Source organism: Mesitornis unicolor, unplaced genomic scaffold (assembly GCF_000695765.1).
Source record: "Mesitornis unicolor isolate BGI_N332 unplaced genomic scaffold, ASM69576v1 scaffold22777, whole genome shotgun sequence".
Classification (NCBI taxonomy): Eukaryota; Metazoa; Chordata; class Aves; order Mesitornithiformes; family Mesitornithidae; genus Mesitornis; species Mesitornis unicolor.
The window spans coordinates 4,929-26,633 of NW_010198709.1; positions in this window are offsets into that span (position 1 = coordinate 4,929).

Here is a 21,705-nt window from a genome sequence, read left to right on the forward strand (position 1 = left end):
GAAGCCAAGTGGTAAGTTAGAGAATAAATGGACCTGCTTTCATTTTCCTCCCATGTAGGTACTGTCAGTCCTCATCCAGGAGCTTTGCTGCTCCCCAATGCACTATGGGGCCATCAGCTGCTGCTCGGAAGGTGGTCTCTGTTTGATATTACAGCCCAGAGATGTTGTAGCTTTCCAGTTCAATGGGATCACTTTTAGGACTGGCACTGAATTAAAGAAATACAGTTTTCATTTGGTGGTATGTGATGAAACAGCACCAGGATGAAAATGTTTTAATTAGAGGAAATGAATCCTGGCTGGCTTAATACTAAATATTTGCTGCTCTAAGCGTTTTACCACAAGAGTTCAGGGCTTATTCTACCTGTAACACAACTATTGTCCCAGTTTCAAGGCTTAAATCTACAGAAGCATGGACTCTAAGTTGAAGTGCAAATTCGGGTTATTAGAGTTCTTAAATCCATGTTGCAATGCCTTTGCATTTTTACAAGACTAGTCGTTTTCCACAGGAAGCCAAGCAGTGCTGAAGCAGGTGACTGAATGTGTGTATATGCATCCCCAGCCTCTCCTGAAAAATGAAAAAAAAGGACCATGTTAGCCAGGAGTGTGCCAGGCTGGTGGCAGAATGGATATAAGAGACGGAAATTCCCACCTCTGCATCTGTATAGATCTGTTCTTCTCCTCCTGGTTTTTATTTTCCTTTTGGAAGAAGCTACAGATGTCGAGTGCCTCTGAAAGTCAAATTGCCCACCTCAGTAGGGATTTGGAGATGATCCACAGCACCATTTTTGACTTTTCCTATTATTTTGCTAAAGGACCCTTTCACTTCACATTCAATTTGTGCTGTTCCTGTTCTCCAACCTGCAGTAAGACAGAGATGCTCTGGGGCTAAAGAGCACACATGAACAGCGTGGGTGCTGTGTGTGTGTGCACACAAGTGTGGGGTCAAATACACAGATGTTTTCACACAAGCACAGAATGGTTTGGGTTTTATTGACACTGAGAACAAAAGATAGTCCTACACAAAGGACATGTGCTATTAATTAGCTTTAAAATTATTTTTTTGAGAAAAAATAGTATATAGCAAAAATTATGGAAGAATACTGTGCTTTCTCTCACGTTGTCAAAGTTAAGGCGAATGCATTTTTAGTGCAATACTGTGTATGTCCTGTATGTGCATTGCCTTGATAGCTGCTCCTGAACAGGTCTTACCTTAGTAAAAGCAGATCAGACCTTACCAGAGCTACCAAATTATTGTAAGAAATAGAATTTCAAATGGGCTTTGGTTCACCTGTTTCTTCCTAAACAACAACAACAAAAATCCATATTGTCAGGTATATATCGAAGCAGAATAACTCTTTCAAGGATGTCTTAATGCAGGAGTGACTTGAAGTTTGCAGCCAGCACAATATAGATCTGCCTTATGATTGCAATGGCTTTAACTTATCCATTATTAAAAGTCAGTTCTTTTGGCTTCAGTAGTTTTAAATGTGGCTGCAATGTTTTTTCTCATTCACAAGAGTGGAGATTTTTCTCGTACTTGCTACAGTCAGAAAAGCTTTTCTTCGGGGTGAGTAAAAAAAGAAAAAAAGAAAAATTCAGCTCAAAATCTAATTGTGATAAACATTTAATGGTTTCAGACTGTATCTACTTGGGGAAATTATATTACAAACTGATCTTCACCTTCAATTACAACAAGCACAGACATCTAGAAGTTGAAATTGTGTTATCCAGGAGACACCACTTTTAAGTCCATAAACTTCAGAAAGTTTTAAATTGGAAAGGGGAAGTTAACTTGAATGCTAAAACTAAATAGAAAGAGCAAAGGTTTGCACTGGGTGATTTCAACTTCACAAGTAGTCTGGTTCAATTTATTTGAACGCCTGTGACTCAGCAGAGGAGATTAGTGGATTGACACCAAAGGTGATCTTTCATAAGTGGCAGTTCCACAAACTCAAATCTTTAAAACTTTAGGGACTGTTGTAGTGGGTAAGACCTGAGCTCTAGGTATCTGAATATCTTGGATGCTGGTCAGCTGCTTCATACCAGCTTCTGCTTGGTGGAAGAGCCCCAGCAGTTCTCGTCCTGATGTCTGGTAGTTTGGCTCCCTCTTGGTTATGTAGCCCAGTATCCCTTCAGTACTGCCGGGTTTTGGAGTCATGGTTACAGTTGATTTTCTTGACAACTGTGCATGATGATATAGGTGGTCCAGTGCTTTCAAAGCCAGGAGACCTGACCTGCTGTGGTCAGTTGGTCCATATATGCTTGGGTGCAAAGCTGGCTTCTGTGGAGAGCAGTGGGAGGGTAGTCCAGGTGGTCAGGGACACAAGGTTCCCCCTGTGAGAAGCAGAGCACCTGGCCAGTTCATCAGACATGCCTGGTGGCTGCCTTGGCTTCTGGGTGTAACACTGAGGGCTGATGATGAAACAACAGGAACAGATGTTGCCTGTGGAAGCTGCCTCCAGAGAGGTGTGGGACTGGAAGTTGGGCTCCATGAGAAGAGGCTCCTCAGGAAATGTTGGAGCTGACCAGGAAGAGAAACAGAAGATGGGCAAGAGAAAACACTCCCCAAAGAGGTGAGGTCTGAACCAACACAAGGACGTGAAGAACTCGGGAAAATGTGGTTTCAGACACTCTAGACCAAAAGACCTATGCTGAAACCCAGAAGTGTGCATAAGCCTCAATTCCCCTTACTAACTCCTAGAGAGGGCGATTACTAAAGCTCTGAGGGCAAATTATGGAGCCCCGTCATGAGAGGGAAGACTGTTATGGACCCGTTTGGGGAACTGTAAGTAGAAACAAGCTTCCTCATGAGGAAAAACAGTAGCATGGCAGAGAAAACTAAGACAGGCTCAAGTATCTTCCCCTGACTGTCCACAAAAGGGTTCTGGTGTGCGGACACTGACTGTAGATGACACTGACCCTGCTCTTCCCTCTATTCTGGTGTGCTCTTGGCTTCAGCATCCGCCTGGGTCTTGCTGGGATTTTGTCCTTTTCCTGTCACCTATTGCCTCCAGGACTGTGGGTCCTGCACTGGCAGGACAGAGATAACTTGGGGGCTTGACCCACACTTAATTCTGCATCGGTACACATAAAAGCCGCAGTCTCCTCCATCTGCCGTAGAGAGAAGGGGAAATACAGCACTGCCTAAGCCTTATTTCCATAGCTGTGGTTATAGAACCTGCCTGGTTATTGACTCCTCAGTTATTGCAAAGTTTGTGATTTTGAAAGTAGCACAGTTGTAGCAGCTAGACCTTCCTCTCTGAGTTACCTTTTTTTTCTTTAAGAAAGCTAGATGCTGCTGCGCTTTAACCTGTATCACAGTGAGCAAAATGAAGTACAAATGGTATCTATTATCATCTTGCTGTTCTTCTGACTGTACATTCAGCAATGATGACAAAACTTTTGTCAATACCGAAAACCTCAGCACTTATGTTGTCAGCATGGGCTGCCGTTGCAGTTCTGCATGTGGTACTGAGCGTCTCACAGCTGAGATTCACAGCTGTGGGTGATCCTGGCATCAGCAGCTTCCCTTGAATAACTGTTGTTACTCAGTTGTTAACACTCTCACTGTGTTTGATGACGTTTCTGAGGCACAGAGAAAATGAATAATTTACCACATCCTTATGTCCTGGATAGAAGGACAAACCTCTGCCCTATGAGGACAGTCAGGCACTGGGACAGGTTGCCCAGAAGTTGCAGTCTCCATCCTTCATATTTTTAAGATAAGATTGGATAAAATGCTGAGTGACATGCTCTGACCTGAGAGCTGTCCCTGCTTTGGACAGGCAGTTGGACTAGAGACCTCTTGAGAGCCTTCTGACCTGAATTATCCTATGATCCTACAAAGCTGGCACAGACATTTGCAACAAAATGTTTCATTCTAGTGCAGTGCATGGAATTCACCCTGTGTTTCCCTGAATCTCAGCTAGGCAGACATGTGCACCTTTTCCTCCAGCACTGGAAAAGGCAGACAAAAAGGACCAGATGTCGTCCTCATGGTTCAGGCATTCTTAGTTTCTCCCCATGGCTCACATCTGGATCATCTGTTGTTACCTTCAGACTCAAGAGGGAACAAACCAGTGGAATGTTAATGTGTGCCCAAAGGCGAGGGCTACTCCTAAGACGGCAAGAGAAAAATTCTTTCCCAGATTCGAAGGACACCCTTGTGCTCTTAGGATTGTGTTTATAATGGCAGCTCATCTCAGTAAACCTAGTGTCTTGGGACTCGGCAAGAGCTGACAACACCCTCCGTACCAGGAAGCTGTTTGCTGTGAACCAGTGACTTCTCAGAAAATGTTCTAGTCCAGTGCCCATGTTGGGGGCTTCAGATCACTGTGCCTGGATAACAAAAGGCCTCCAATTCTGATTGTTTAAACTGAAAAATGCATGTGAAGTGAAGTTTCTGTTTGCCACAGAATTAAATACACATCCTTTGCTTCAGATAAGCCACAAGCCTGAAACTGCCTCTCAGACATGTCTGTGTGCTCCATACGCCTGTGGTCTCCAGTGCCTACCATCTTACTCTTCTTTTAGCAAGGGCATTGAGAAATTCAGCTGAGAGTCAACATGTATGAGCTCAAAAGGGCAGGACCAGCCCAGTTCAGCTTTCCAGAGCTCCTGAAGCTCTGTTTAATCTTCAATAGCATGGCCAAGTTGTTCAGACAGTCTTTCTGAACGAGAGCATCTCTGAACCTCACCTGGAATATCGGTTGGGTGGCTTCCACAGGGAGAGCTTCTTCAACATCAAACAAGACTTCCCCAAGCCCCAGATTATACAAGATCAATTATTTTTAAAAAAAGGGGAGAAGCAGAGTTTTCTATGGTGGCAGAACACTATGGTATATTCTGGCAGAGTCAGACATTTGTAAGAGGCATGTACCCTCCCAGAGCAGTGTGTATATGGCCAACACATCTCAAAGAGCCAACTCTGGGGAACAAACCGTTCTTTCCTAATTAAGTATAAAAAATGGGAAATGATGGATGGTTTAATCAGCCCCCTTTACATAATTTACTCTGGGATAGAAGATCATACACAGTTTTTTTTTCATATGTGTCTCAGCACAAGGGCTTTTCTTGTTCCTTAATCCTTCTTCCCTCTCTTATCTGAAATGCCATTATTTTTCCGGTTGCTCTCTGTGGGAGGCATGACCGGCGCCTCACGCGGCAGCACAGGCAGGGAGCACTACTGCCTGCTATGAACCACCGCAGTCCTCGCCGCTGCCTCCATCCCTGCCTTTTAGAAACTTGAAGAGCTTGTTTAGTTTTTGAACAAAACTGCTGTACTGTCTCCTGTAATGCCCTATTATCCTACCTGTCTGTAATGTACTGCTTTTAATTTTTGCTTGGCTGATTTGCTAGTAAACTCTGTTTGCTTGTGTATGTGCTGCACTGGTATGCCAAGAGGCGAGCAGTGATACGTCTGTCTGGCTACGTGTTTGGCAAAAACAAACCAATCATTTTATTGCCAAATGAGATGTTATAGCCACCCTCTGTTCTCTCCCTCAGCAAAATTAGGCTACAAAAAGGGCAGGTCTTCAGCCTGTCCTATTAGAGTTAAGGAGAAAAAAACTGAGTCAAAGTCAGTGGTGCAGGGCCCTTACCCTCTCTTAAATTGGCGGCATGATTTGCATTGCTGAGGGTGTGGTGAGTCAGCATGGATGGGATGAGCTGGTCAGTGGTTAGCAAGCAGTGCCGTTATGTCATTGCTGGGAGTGTATTAACACCTTCCCTAATCTGTGTGCTTTTTGGAGGGGGTTATCCTTGCACCTCCCTCAAGTGTGAAAGAGAGGGAGAGCGCTGACAAACTCAGTCTTTGAGCGCAGAGATTCAGGATCTGTGCCAGCAGCTCGTGTCAGCTTTGAGCCTCCTCCTTCCCGTGTCGTGGGGCTGTGACAGTGCAGACAGGCGCTTCCCATTAGATACTCACAGACACCGAAAATAGACACTCCATTACTGCAGCACATTAGCTGACAGTAATGATAGGGCTCTGCTTACTAGTTCAGTTACACACTGGTGATCTGGCCACTCTGCATGCTTTATTTATCAGGTATTAATTGCAACTTCCACTTACCACCCCCAGCCTAAATCGCTGCATCGTCCATTGCAGTGATCGCACATTTACGTATTTTCGCTTCTGTTATTGGCATCAGAAAATTCAATTACAGGCGAGCAGGCATGCATACACAAACACACAGTAGTAGGTTTGTACTGATGTTTTTAAAGATACACATCTGCTGATACTAAAAATAGGTCCTTGTCAGCAGCTTGGTAATTTTAGGCTCAATGAGAATTCATCCCCATGGTAACTGTACAGTTGTTGAATCATTTATTATTTGAGCTTCAAAATCACAACAGTGCCAGCAATTTTCATCCTCTGAACATTTTTAAGGACCTTTTGCAGTATTCCTCACTCCACACTATCAATATTTATCAAGCAAATGGCGCTAGCCCTTAAGCTGACTACCTGCTTCTCCTCGGCCGTATCAGGACTGGGACACTCGATAGCAGGATGGCAGTTTAAATAGGTTTCACTTTTGTGATAACAGCAGCCCCATTGGTGTGGCTGTTTGGCTGGGGATGGTGCGCACCAAGCCCTGCAAACTCCCGATTGGCAAATCGAAACTTTAAAGAGTGGTCCTAAGCCTCGGCCTTTGTCTTGAGAGCCAGAAAACAAGATGTGTCAGGTCTCTCTGTTGCAAGAGGCTTTGCAGATAAGGGGCTGGCAGTTTTTAACCGTGTAGATAGATGCGGTTGACTCCAAGGCAGTGGGGACACACACTGCCTGGCTTCATGGAGATAAAAGCTGTTTGCACTTTCCCTCACTTGCAGATAATGCTCATTAGCCACCTTGTGTGAAAATGAAGAGAAGGCAGATGACTTGGCCAGCAAAGCATAAGGTGAAACTCAGGTCTCCTGAGCCCAGGGGTTGCTCAGACTCGACTCTGATGGAGCCTCTAGAGTGTGGGAAGCTCTGCAGGAGGGGGTGGGGGGCTGTGACTACCATCAGGCTCGAAACAACAGAAATAACTCAGCAGCAGAAACACTTCCATAGTGTTGAAATGGGGTGCCTGAGACTGATTTCAGAGTGGATTAAATAATGCACATCAACTCCTTCACCTGCATAATTTTTGTTGTACCATTGCTGGCCATTAGATTTACTTGCATGCGCAATAGGGAGGGCTGTTACGTTTTAGGCAGAAGAGGTTCGGTCCCTTTTAGTCTGACACACTGGGATCTGAAAGACTGACCCAGAAACACAGATGCTATTCCCAGGTGCCGGCAGTTGTAAAGTGATACGCTGATTCCTCTTGGGTTAAACACTATAGCTACTATGTACTGTTGTGACCAATGCTATACTTTTAGCTCAAATGAACTTTCATTGTGTGGGATTTTAAGAAGCTCTTGGACAAGGCAATCTGCAATGCCTTTAAATTGCCTTTTGTCTTAGTCCAGTTGAGTTGAACACAGTGAAATAAGTTTGTATGAGTGCCACATGCAGCCGCCGTGCAGCTGCCTTCCACCTTAAGCAGCTTCCTGCAAATCTGTCACTACCCAAAGCGTGTTGTGCATCGCTCGCATGGGATTTGTCAGGTGATCCTGGTGTGCACTGGGGGGAGAATCAGTGTCTGCCTTCAAGGAAAGCTTGATTTCCCCTCCTGTGCAAGCGTGTGATCACCACCGGTGTCAGACCAAGTCACCTACATGCAAAGGGACAATATGGTGCTTCCCCCAAGGCAGGAGCACAAGAAAGTGGCCCATCTGCAAATCAGCCCCCAGCACCGAAGTTCTCTCCTGGACAAGCAGCAGCTCTTCCTTATTCGTTACTCAAGCATCTGGTTGCTCAGTCTGTTCATTTAATTAAACCAGAATTTTCCATCCTTCCAGTTGATTCAGTTGCTATACATTTATTCCAGAGCGCACACACAGACAGATTTGGAAGATGTTGCCTTTCTTTATTTCCACCCACCAGCCTCCATCTTCCCAAGCTGGGAAACATCCTCTGTGGCCACGGCCCCAGCTAGTGGAGGCGATGCCAGGTCTTGCTGTGCCACAGCCTAAACATTTCAATAGGAGAATTACTCGCCTGTAGCATCCAGAAAGCTGGTCACAGCTCACAGGTTTTCTAATGAGTCAGGAAGGGATGAAAGTCACCTGCACAATAGACCAGAATCTGCATCTATTTTCAAACCTGTTGTGGCCAAATGCTTGTTTCCAAGTAGTTTTTTTCCACTTGCCACGCAGTGCTGGGTGGGTGACTCGGCTCTGCACCACAGGGTGCTGCCCATGGAGATGGGGACGCCATGCTAGGGGCCTCTCAGCTCTTCCCAAACACTGTCTTCTCCTTGTCACAAAGAATGAAGATCCGAGTAATGACCTCAAATACGCTGTTACTGCCCTGTGGCATACAGCTAACCATGGCACTCAGATTAACATTGTCCTTTTTTATTAATTTTTACTCTGTTACATGTTTTTGATCCTGCTTGGGGGAGATGGCGGGCTGGGGAAGGAAAGGGGTGGGGGTGGGAAACATACACAGTAATGTCGTGTCATGCCCCAACAGCATCGCTGACCATGGAGCTCTGCAGCCCGTGAGCTCCCAGGGTGGCTGTAACCCAGGGTACTCACACAGCTGGGGAGACCCAGCCTGCCTGAGACTTGGAGACCAGGCTGGGTTTGAAACTTTGGGTGCAGTCTTCTCTAACACAGGATGTTTTTTTATCTGAAGTCAGAGAGAAATAATGAATGTGTGATTCCATCATACTATTTTTGCAGTTGCTGTCTGAAAAAGAACCAAGTGTTAAAGCTCATCTATCAGGTCTATCTTACTAGCTTTTCCCATCTGATTGTAACCGTATTTTTCATCTGAGATGTTGGTTAGTAAAAATAGCTCAGGCTTTTTTGTTGTCCATCTATGTATTAGAGTAGTGTCAGGGTCTTTTAACCAGGAATGGCTCCCAAGCAGCAGGGTGCTCTAGAAATGTTGTCACTCCATAACTTTGTGCTTACGTATGATTGCTTATAAGAGACATTTATTCCATGTAACATCCCTTCCCTCTCCACCCTGCAGGCAGATTTGCACGGACTGAAACTTTTAAATAAATGGGCTGCTTTGTTCTTCATTTGGCATGTATCTTGCACCCCAAGATACACACCAGCCCCCCTAAGAAATTCAGGCGAAGCACTGCTGTGCCATTTCAGGCGGTGTGCACATGCTGGCCGCTGCCACTGCCTGCTGAAAGCCGGCTGAGCCAAAGGCTGGGGAGCTCCCAGTGCAGACATTGTCCTCTGTAACCTACACCTTTGATGTAGGGGCTGAGACTGGAGCAAAGCAGGGCTAGGGGTGCTCTTGGCAGCCAAAGAAGCAGGAGGAGGGACAGACAGACAGCACGGACGGAGCCAGACCTGAGGCTGTCAGCACTGGGTGCAGCAGTCCCCTGATCACAGCAGCCCATGCACCTGCCCACCTGCATGGGTGGACACAGGCCACTGGTGTTTGACACCAGAGATCACACAGGAAACACTCACAAAATCCGATTTTTAGTGCTGAAGCTTCTTTATACAGTGATGGATAGATTCTCTCTACAGGCACTAACGTGTACTCTCTAAAAAGTAAACCAGGCTTGGTGATTAATCTAGGCCATCTTTAATTTTCTCTAGGCCATCTTTAATTTTCTCTGCACTCATTTCTGTGCATTGGTATTTCACTCCTGTGCAATCATCGAGGGCTCTCACTGCTAAATGTGATTGCAGCTGTGTGAGATAGGACTCCCCTTCCTCCTCATCGGGGATCTGGCTGCAGTGGGGCTGGGACAGCCTCCACTCCTGCCCAAAACCACTGAACTCCAGCAGTAATTCACAGCAGGGCCTCAACACTCCCACTCCAGGCTTCATGAGTGTGGTGAGTCCAGAATTGCTCTTTTATCACCAGTCAGGCTCAAAAACCAGTATAAGCTTAGTTGTTGATTGCTGAGGTAGATAAGCCTTCATGGTCCAAACCACTTCTGCATCTGGTTTTTCTTTGGCAGTGCAATGAGACTGGGTGGTATACTCTTCTGCCACACATTTGCCCATCACAGGAAGCCTTGTCTGAGTTAATTTGTGGGGCAATTTGATGAGCTAGTGCTGTTGTCAGGGTGAGAGCATAGCATGGTACCTTCCCTAAATGTCCCCTGGGTCATTGCCTGGGATCCTGTGATGCTCTAGTGACAGCCTAGTGTTGACAGTAGTGCTTCTTCAACTCCCTGCTTGTTCCTGGCTCCACACTGGGACTGCCCTTGGCTGTGCGGCCACCACTGTTGATCCAGCTCCAAACTGTGATCAGTTACAGGGAACTGCTCTGGTGCTTAAAGATTTCCATTGCTCCTCTATGCACAAGAGAGCCCTTGGACCTTCAGCGTTGTGCCCAGGACCCAGGGAAGCATGCAGTGCCACAGGGCCAGGTGCAAGCATGGCCCAGGAGGAGGAAGGGATTTTTGGTTGGGGTTGCTGTCATACTATGAAACCATGGGCCCAGGGTATGAATAGGGGCTTCCTTTGTGGGCAGAGGTGATATCTGTCATTAACTGGAATGATAAAGTTGAAAAACTACAAAGTCTGGGTCTCCAGGCCCTTCCTTGGGTATGATATTTCTGTGTTTCAGACATCTCGTAGGCAGTCAGAGCCAGTCAGGGTGAGGTTTGCTGAAGCTCATGTGGGCTCCTTGCTCAGTTCAAGCCACTAAGCCAGTCCTCTACCTTGAGCCCAGCCAGGCTGACATATGCAGCCCCATCTTTCACAGCAGTAACTGAAGTGGTGGGGTTGGTATTTAGTTTTTTTTTTTAGCTGTTTTCCAGCTCAGTTCTGTATCCAGTGCTTTGGCCATGTGTCCTTTCAGCAGGGTTTGTACCAGCTCTCTCACTGAAGCCTCTCATCACAGGAGCTCCCACAGTGGCTCAGGATTGCACATCCCTGGAGATACGCAGATACTAAGCCAAATAACTGCCATGTGACAAGCACGAGCTGCAGGAGAATGTTCTTCACCACCATGCTCCATTTACACTGTGAAAACAAGTTTGTTTGGTTTGTTTCTGATTTAGCACCACATGGCCTTCCATCAGCTTCTCAAGCCAAGCAGAGCAGAGGTGGCAAAGGTGACTGAAAGCAATCTCCTCTTGCTTACACTCACCCTGACCCCCAGGCTTGTTTGCCAAGTAGCTCATCTTTGACCTGCGGTGTGTAAAAGAATCGCTTGGCTCCCTGTGTGGGTAAGGACACAGGCTAGCGCGGCTGTCTACATCTCTGTTCAAGTGATTAATGATTAAACAACAACAATGAAGGAGCCCGTGTGGATCCTTGAGCCAAACGTGCCGGTCTGGGCACACACTGGAATATCTGCTTGCTTTGAGGTGGCACTGAGCCTGGCAAACACACAGGCTCCTTCCTTGCATGGTGGGACCAGACAGGGCCAGAGGCTGGACAGGGGACGTTGGGGAGGAGACCATGCCTGTCCCTCAACACCCTCTCTTCAGGGGCTCACAGGGCACTGGGTGCTTTGGGTCTCCCTACCTTGCCTCTTGCCCCATTCCCTCCCCTCCAGTGCTGCCCCCCTGCCAGCCCCTTTTCCCTCATGAGAGGCACAGCCTGACTCTACGCCTCCCAAGCTCCAGAGAGGCCAAAGACTTGACCTCGGAAAAAGAGCAGGGGGGGTAGAGAGAGGTGGGAGCATGAAAAAAGGCAGAAAGCCCGAATTCAAGAAAGCGGGTTGCAGAGGGGGAGAGGGTATATCTTCACCCTTAGCACCCCCCTGGACCTCTTTGTTACATTGGGGCATTAGAGTCTCCTCTCTCTTGTTATTTTGGCCAGTTTCTACAAGCTCTGCATTTTAACAATGTCCCTTTCGAAAATGTTGAAATATTTAAAAGAAAATAACAAAGGGCAGCACAGGCAGTGCAGTTTTCATTGCAATTTGCTGCTTTCTGGCAGCACTGCTTTTAGGATCTCACCACTTGTAAGATCCCAAAGTACAGCAGTCTTAGTGTTCGAGGCTGGCAATGATGATGAAAGCACCATGAAAAATGACATCTCCTCTGAGAATGCCACTGCTGTAATTCAGATACCAGAGCGCACACAGCTTTGGTTGGCAAGTTACTAATTATAGGTTAAAAACACTTTGTGTTCACAAACTTGGAGTACTCCTTTGCAAGTTATGTCAATGTATATTTGCTTTCAGTATGCAATCTTTGAAAAGAAAACAAGCAAAATGTATAATTGAAGATTTAAAACATTCAGTAGTTTAAAAATTATTTGCTTTTGATGGCTCAGGATGCATGATAGGAAGCATGGGACAAGAAATGTCACTGGTGTCAGACCTGGTAAAATTGAGAGCACGGAGCTCTTCATAGCTGCCTGCAGGTGGTGTAGAAACCAAATTTTTCCCTTCACCTGCTTAAAGCTCTTGCTGTCAGGAGATGTTACCATGAAGTTATCCCTCATCTTGCAAAAGTGCAAATAGAAAAATAAAAATTTACAGAGGAAAGTTTTTAGGAACTCCTTTAGGCTTAAAAAACCCCTACCTTAAATGGGGGGGTGTTCTTTTCATAGAAAACAAGTTGTGATAGAATTCTCTTATTTTTTTTCTAAATTGTTCTAAAATGAGAAAGATTGTAATGTTCCTAGTTAAACAGTGTAACATCGTGCTATGCTGGCTGGCATAAGGACCACAGAAAGCACATAAGTGTTAGACAAAAGCTTATTTTAAAAAATTCCTTGACTTTAAGCCCTTAAACTAGAGGGACCAGATGATCTTTAAAGGTCCCTTCCAACCCAATACATTCTATGATTCTGGGATTCTAAACTACATGAAATATATAAACATTCAATTTTAGATTTTTAATTTGGAATTTTAAAATACAAGACAACATGAATGCTGGCACTCAGTTAAAAAAAAAAAGAGAGAGAGAGAGAAACAGGATGAGGCTGTAGCAGCCTGAATACTGGACATACTTTTATCATCAGGGTAAACAGAGCTGTCATTCCTTAGGTTACCCAGGCTAGTGGAAGCTATAGTAAGCTTCTGCAGTTTAGATTTTTTAAAAACATATAAACCCATTAGATTTAAAAACATGTTTTACGAAGAGCTAAGAAGGTGAATTTCCTCAATGTAATAAAATAATTTTAAATACAGTATTTATGAAAGCATAATATTTTTTCACAATTTTTTCAGATTCATTCCAGTTATTACTTTCATATTACATATTTTTATACATCTGAATACCTGAGTGATGGATTCACATCTCAAGTTCAATCAATAACCTTAACCTAAGAGAGTTACACTGTGGAATTGGACTTTCATCTTTACTGATAGAGTCTCAGGCTTTCCTGCTTAAATAAATAAAATTGCCTGAAGCTGAGATCCTGTGTCTAACTGAAGTAACTGACATATTTAAAGATATCAAAGCTGTGAGATTTCCCAACTGATATTGCAAAAAGAAAACCAAATATACACGTTTTCCCCTTTTGTAGGAATCACCTCATTTCTAGTTTGTTTGATTTCTAAAACATACAACCCTTATAATGGGAGCACGGTATACTACTCAGCTTTAGGTTAAATGAAATTTAATGTTGTTGCAATCAATTAAAACAGATTGACATGGAAAAGAATATAAAGAATTCAGTTCTGGACTTAATAAATCCCAAAGTATCCCACATATGAGAGAGCTGGTGAAAAGTACCACAAGGCCCAACTCGGCTCACATACATTAGGATGTGCATCTAACTTGATGAAAACTGAGGCCAGGATCCTAGAAGAAAGCATCATCATAAGGCAGGTGGGGACCTGAAAAGGACATCTTGTCCACATAAATGCCTGACAGAGGGATCAGCCATACCAGCATCACCTCTGATGGGTGCTTGGCCAACCAGTCCCAAATGATTGCCAGGGTGGAGACTGAGCAGCTTCTCCAGGCAGTCCAGATCAGTACTTAACTACTTAATATGGAAAGGTTTGTTATGATGTCCCCCTTAATCCCTGACTGTAACTCCATCTCTCTCTCCTGGTCCCATCCACAATGGGAAGATTTTATTCCTTCTCTCTTCATAGCCATATTTTTAATATACTGTTCTCATACCTCTTCTCAGCTTCCTTTTCACCAAACTAAGCAATCCCAATGCCTTCAGAAAGCACTTGAGAGCTGTTTTCACATCCCATCTGTTCACTCTGAAGGTGGTCCATGTCTTTCCACAATTTTTGTGCCAACTGTTGGCCGTAATTTTCACTGAAGTTTTACTAGTAATGCATAGAAGACTTAGAAAACTTCAATGGCATTCCAAAGTCCCTTTTGTGCAACCTAACATGAGGTTTGCCCCCAAAGCATTTAATTATTGTTGCATTCAGTTTGTGATTTATTTTTCCAAACCTTTTCTGCCCTACTGCTTCCCATCCATTCATTCCCTATCTGTATTTGCACAGTTGGGATATTCCTAAGCAGTTAATATGCAAATATTCTATTCCATCATCACTCTCTAAGTGGCTCATGTAGGCCAATTTTCCTCTTTGCACAACTATTAATTTATAACTGAGTTCCACAATTAAAGGCAGAACCATCTTCTCAGAAAGGGAAGTTGGAAATGCCATTAAAAATATTTTTCATCAATTAATCCTGTTCAATGTACTCATGTTTACAGAACAGTGATATAAAAGAATGTCCTGTCAAATAGTTGAGACTGTAACAGTGTGAAGACTGAGTTGGGGCTGTTCAGCTTGGAGTTCTCCATGGGGAACTTATTGCAGCCTTCCAGTTCCTAAAGGGGTCCTACAGGAAAGCTGGGGAGGGACTGTTTACAAGGGCAGGTAGTGATAGAATAAGGGAGAATGGTTTTAAACTGGAAGAGGGTAGATTTTTACTAGATATTAGGAAGAAATTCTTTACTGTGAGGGTCGTGAGTCACTGGCACAGGTTGCCCAGGGAAGATGTGGATGCCCCCTCCCTGGAAGTGTTCAAGGCCAGGTTGGACAGGGCTTTGGGCAACCTGGTCTGGTGGGAGGTGTCCCTGCCCATGGCAGGGGGTTGGACTGGATGATCTTTAAGGTCCCTTCCAACCTATGATTCTATGATTCTAAGTTTGCCAGTAAAAAAATAAATGAATCTAAACACCACATATCCAAAGCGCTTTAGAGGAACTCCATTTTAACTGTTGAGGTTTCCCAAGGGCTTCCCAGGAACCACAGCATGAGTTAGGTTCTAATTTTGCTATTTTTTCTGCTGAGCTTGGGAGAAAGGGAAGAAAAGAAAGTGGCTTCAAAGCCGCTGGGCATTTCCACCATGGTCCCCCAAGTCTAATAACCACAGAGGTGACAGATTTACCTCACACAACCATTAGTTATAGGGTGGGTTCAGTCCCTTCTTAGGCTGAAATGTTGCAAGTGCCTGTTGCTTTCTTCTGAAGAGAACATGCAAGCAATGGAGCACAAAGGTGCAGTCTTTCAGCAACAGTTAAGTGATCTGTCTGGGAGAGCAAGAGGCACAGAACACAATGCTGAGCTCAGCCTCTCCAGCAGACGCAGGTCCCAGCTCCTCAGCTCTCCACCCCAGACTGTCCATGTGTTTCACATGGTCTTGGAATAAAGCACATAGACAGCTCTGAGGGCCTAGCTCTGGGAGGGGAATGGCCTTTGGGGTGGCAGCAGCCCAGCTTTGCTTTCCAGAAGAAGCTGGACCAGCAGGGCGAAGTCCATAAGATAAATGCTTTCCCACATCAACCTCCAGAAGTACAATCCAGTGCATTTTTGTGGATTTCTGTGTTTTTAAATAATGAGACAGGTCAGTTTGCCAAATACCTTATCTTTGGCAGCAACTTTCTCACTTAGAAGACTGTTTCTAACATGCAGCGGTGAAGAGTTGTTTGTAGCCAATTTCAAGAACAGATCAGCTTGCAATCCTCAGTTCTATAATATTTATTTTGAACGTGCCAGAGAACCTACCCCATTTGCAACTTTTAGCCTTACAAATCTCTTTTGACTTCAGGGTTTCTTTTCCCCCACTCCCCTTTGAGTATTATTGCCATGGAAAGATGCTGTTCTCTAACCCCTACCTGAAGTCCAGTCCTAGGGCAGGCAGGTAAGAGAGATGCTAAATGCTAAAAGACATCAGTTAGTTGTTATATGTACAGAGCATGTACATGATCTGATCTCTTTGCTAAGAAAAGTTGTGGTGCAGGGTTATGGTCAAAGTACACTCGGTGTAGTTCAGAGAGCCCAAACTCATACAACTCTTCCTGCCTGACCGTCCCTTAAAGTAGACTAGGTGGTGGGTCTTACAACAGACAGCAATTCCTTCTCTTAACTATGATATTGTTAAATGCCAAGTAGGAAGAGTAGAACAGGAGGTGGAAAAATAAAAGTAGCACAACACGAGAGAGGTTAACTGCATTTCTCATTTTCTGACTAGGTAGTGTGATCACAGTTTGAAAATGTCTACTCCTGTAAGTAATTTAAAATTTAAATACCCGAGTACATACAGAGAGTGTCTAAGATAAGAATCAGAGACAAAGCATTTATTATTTTACACTTATATATATTTTTTTTTTACAAAGTTACAGCATTTTCTTCCCCCTCGGATAATCCATGTTACATTCCTAGTTATTTCTGCACTGCATAAAATAAGCCCATTAGAATATGCTAACATACACAGAGCACAAAACAATCAGACAAATATGCACGAGAAGAAAACTATTTTTTAATAAAAATGTCACATGCACAATTAGAGGTCTTAAAATACTTTTAAAAAATTTAAACTGTGTGTGAAATCAGGTAAAAAATATTTGTTTGGCTTTTTCAAAAAAACATAGTTGGTCAGACTTTGTAAGTTCAGGCTAAACTATTTCTGTGTTAAGAGCAGCTTAATACTTTACCAAGAAGAAACCTCTGAAGACTTGCATGATTTCAGTACCTGTGCTCTCAGTGAAGGGCTCAGTGGTCTGTGCACGCATGCTTGTGAAAACTGTGTGTTAACTTTAAGAAAGTTAAAGGTCCATCTGCTAATTTCCAGAGTTTTGATGACTTTTCTTGAGCACAATTAGCTTCAGTAGTGGTAAAACTGGGAACATAATCAAAATCTCCATCTAGGCTCACTGCATTTGTTCAAAACATCAGAAAGGGAGGAATCTGCATAAAAGAGTTGTGCAAGTCACTGAACCCTGTGCTAAAAGCAAAAGCAAATTTTAATTTCTTGATTACCAATATATCAAATCCTTACTGAAGGATCAAAAGCTTTACTTAACACCTTACACACACAGCAATTCAATTCTATTTTCTGTTAAAACAAACAGCATTTCACTATGAGAATGCCAGACTTTATTCAACATTGCATGACCCTTTAGTTTTCATGATGAAGTTTTACCATCAACTCCAACGTGGCAATGCTATTACCATTCCTCAGTGCCCGCTTTGCTCACTTCTACCTTCTCCTCTCTGAGTGGACACAGGTACTCACACAGCTAAGCAGTAAACTGGATCAAGCAAATACTGCCCGAAAGATAAACCCTTTTCCTCATAGGTTCTTCCAGTTGGATCAACTTTCCCGACTGTGGTCACTGCATGGGAGCATTCACCACCGACAACCAGCTACGGGTGGATGGGAAGCAGCGCAGCATGGTTTAAGGCAGGATGGCCTTAAACACCCTTGGCCTCAGATTACTAGTTACATGGATGGGGTTTAGCTTTATCAACCCAGCCGAAAACCAGCTTGTTGCCCAACTAGCCAAGATGGTCACTTTGCCTTTTTCACATGCTGTATTTCACTTAGCAGGATTCTTAGAGCAGACAGCAAGGTGGTGCTGCAGGTGAAGATTTTGCCCAGAAGTGGATTACACCCTGGGCTAAGTTGCCTTTGTGTCAGAGAAGAGGTAGAATAAAAACAAGGGCTTTTTTTTTGTTATTTTTCAGAGGGGAAAGGAAAGAAAATGGCATAAAAAGTCTTATCATTTCTTTGACTATGTATTTTTAAAAGACTGGAGTTACAGAAGCATTTTTCTTAAATATATTTCTACACCTTCCTTTAAAACTACTTCACAATACAAAGCACACAGTGCAGCCATCAGTACACTGCTTTTCAGTGCAACTTGCATTTTTCTGCACAAATACTTTCTGGGTAACTTCACCCTTTGACTGTTCCTATACAGGAGATCAAGCAAACCAAGCTTGAAAGGCAGAAGCAGCCTGATCAGAAAGCTTACAAAAGCAAGAGAGGAGCTGCTAGTTATGCAAACACAGCCTACTTCGTTGCTGAAATTCTGCATCAGCATGAAGTTTAGAAATCAGATTCTGCAGTTACCTAAAAGCAGCTCATTCTGCCTAACCAAAACTATAACCTAGAGCATTGATAAGAGATTAATATAATCTCTGCATTTTGCTCCTCAGAGAAAACTGACTCTGAGGAGCTTTCCGGAGGCTCTTAATCCTGATATTAAGGCTTGAGGTAGCATACATTTGGAGCTCTGGGAATTATGTAAAGCAGTGGACCATAACAAGACTGGAGTAGTCAAAACCCTTTAAATGATGGCTTTAATAGCTAAGGTCTTGTATATTGCTATGCCCAGAATGTCACACTGCAGAGTAGCCATGTTCCCAGGGCAGCAAATGGAAAACTATGTTGAGTACCATGGTTATTTGAAGCAAACACTTATGATAACCCCAGATCCATCTGCTGGGGTTCATTATCCTTACCTTCTGTAAGGAAGTCTAACTGCTCGGGCCTTTAAATGTAAATCCATTCTTTGGACACTGTCCTGGCCGGATCATTTGTGTGTACAAGTCCATCCTCTGCTGCATACTATAAACACAAGTTAAGACAGAAGCAATCAGAAGCCAAAGTAGTGCAGAAGAGAGCCAGCAGCTGGCTATGCTACCTTAACCTTTCTCAAAGCCCTGGGCAGATATCCAAGTTCAGGCCACAAAATCAGACAAACATTCATAATGCTCCCATTGCCATAGCATCAGGAGCAATTTAACAACAGAAACTACACTGGGGTAATCAGCCCCTCCTAACAGTGCAACACATGGGTACACACAGAATCTTGTTAAAGACAACTGTCTCCAGACTCTGTCAGTCACAACTGACTGCTCTCAAGAAAGTGTCCCTGGAGATCAGGGACAAACACACCTCCTGTACATCTGGAGCCAGGCATACTCTCAAAGTCTCTAAAGGAGAAGTTAACAAGTTCGTTACTAGGTAGATCTGCATAGGCCATTTATTCCTGAAGTTGTCCTAATACTGAGGGATACCACTGGCTTCTCCTGCATATTATATGATTTTAAGATGAAAGGAAAAAAAAAAGCCACTTTGATAATTTTGCTTGATCTCCTGAGCATGAAAGCACCTACCATTTCCCTCAGCATTTTCATAATATTCCTTAGACCTAGGATAGCCTCCCCAAACTACACCAGAAAGATAGTTCTAGACAACCTCCACTTCTGTTCTCCAAATTCATGGCTATAAAAATACCAATGAGAAAGTACCTGCTGGGGACTATCAGTCTGTCCTTTGCTTGCTAACATCTGTGCTTAATAATATTCATGAAGTCGTAAGTTTAGCCTAAAGGCCACTGTCCCAAAATGCCTTGTGAAGGAGTCGTCCCTTCCCATGAGTCCCACAGTGTTAGCCTATATTCAGCCTCTCTAAATTAAAGCTTATCTTTCAAAGTTTCTCTGTATCTTTTAAGTCCAGTAGGTGCATTTGCCTCCAAGCATTTGTTCTCACCACTGTTTTCAGTTTTCCCCTTCCCAATTCCCTCTATTTGCAAAGCCCTGAGTCATCTTCATACAGCACTGTATGGAAGAGATAGCTCAATCCCAGCAGACAAGAAAATTCAGCAGATGAGCCATTCCTGGACAAAACATAGATGTTTATGGTTTCCCTTCAGACAAAAGCCTTCAAATCAGATGCAACTGACTGAGGTCTGACACTACCACTTCTACAGTGAACAGCTGTCTGTGTCTAGAAGAAAAGCTGCTTTCCATAGGAACTCATTATAATGCTTGTTTTTCCCCATAGTACTGTGTGTGTTCCTGGGTACCTTTGTGAACAGCTCTTTCACTGTCTCCAGTAGATAGCAGAGATGGTCTAACATCAAAGATGGCACTTGCAATCATTTACATAGAATCACAGAATCGTTAAGGTTGGAAGAGATCTAAGATCATCAAGTCCAACTATCAATCTAACATCACCATGCCCACTAAACTATGTCCTGAAGTGCCACATCCACTTGCTTTTTGAACACCTCCAGGGATGGTGACCTCACCACCTCCCTGGGCAGCCTGGTCCAGTGTTTTACCACTCTTTCAGTAAAGAAATTTTTCCTAATATCCAATCTAACCCTCACCTGGTGCAACTTGAGGTCACTAATTTTGAGCCTATGGTCAGAAAAACAGCTATGGAAAGCTATGGAAAGCTAAGAAATTACTAAGAATTTGTGCTGTAGCATCTTCATACAAATTTATCTCAATGCAACACTTCCCAACAATGGTTCTCTGTACACTTTTTCCATAATATTAATAACTTTACTAATCTCTAACAGAAATACCACCACAGTCACTATACCTATGTACTATTCAACTTCTCAAGTACAAGGTCCAGGTATCAATTTATGACACTAAGGAGGCTGAAAAATAATTCTTGCCTCCCAGTGCACCATGTGGCTTTGAAGCTTATTGCCACCATATGCTGTCTATAACCACAACATTTTAAACGTATTTAAAAAGAGCAAGGAGATGAATCCATGGGAGGTGTGCCAATCTATGGTTTGGATGCAAGCTCCAGAGGAGTGTTCTCTATTAGCCACCTGCCAAATACCTCTGAAGAAGGTGCTCGCCACAGCTGCCAGCACGCTAGCAAGGCAGTACTTGCTTTTATTTACATATATTTCATGGACTCTTTAAAAACAGCATCTTTCCTGGTCAATGACAACTGCCACAGGTTAAAAGCTAGTATCACAAAGGGACATGCTTGTCTTGCTTTAAAGCAATATTCATGCCATTATAATTAATTTATTCAAGAGTAATTAAAAAATACTCTAACACCCAAAATATTCAAGTTTGTAGATGTTGGAAGCTTTGATATTCTTTGTCAGGCCTTCTATGGCCTTATTCAAATAGCCACAAAACTGTATCTAGTTAACAGACCCTTGTTTTGTTTTTATTTGGTAGTTTCAGCAAATGTCTTTTTTTTTTGCTAAAATGTCAGATAATTCATATGAGTTTCCAGCTACTACTAGGTTCTCAAAGGTATGTATAACATTTAGGAAAAACAAAAAATTACTCTGTTTCATTGAACAAGAGGCTCTCCCCAGACTATTTGCAACTGCATTGCTTTGCGAAGAGAGTCCTTCGTGGAAGGTTGGGCAGGAAAAAACTTAATCAAATTCAACAAAGGCAAGTGTAGGGCACTGCATCTGGGGAAGAATAACCCCATGTATCAGTACAGGATGGGGGCCGACCTTCTGAAGAGCAGCTCAGGGGAAAAAGGATCTGCGAGCCCTAGCAGACAGCAGCTGACCCTGAGCCAGCAATGTGCCCTTGCGGCCAAGAGGGTGCGTTATCCTGGGGTGCATTAATAGTCTAGCCAGTAGGTTGAGGGAGGTTCTCCTCCCCCTCTGCTCTGCCCTGGCAAGGCCACATCTGAAATAATGCATCCAGTTTTGGGCTCCCCAGTTCAAAGAGGACAAGGAACTACT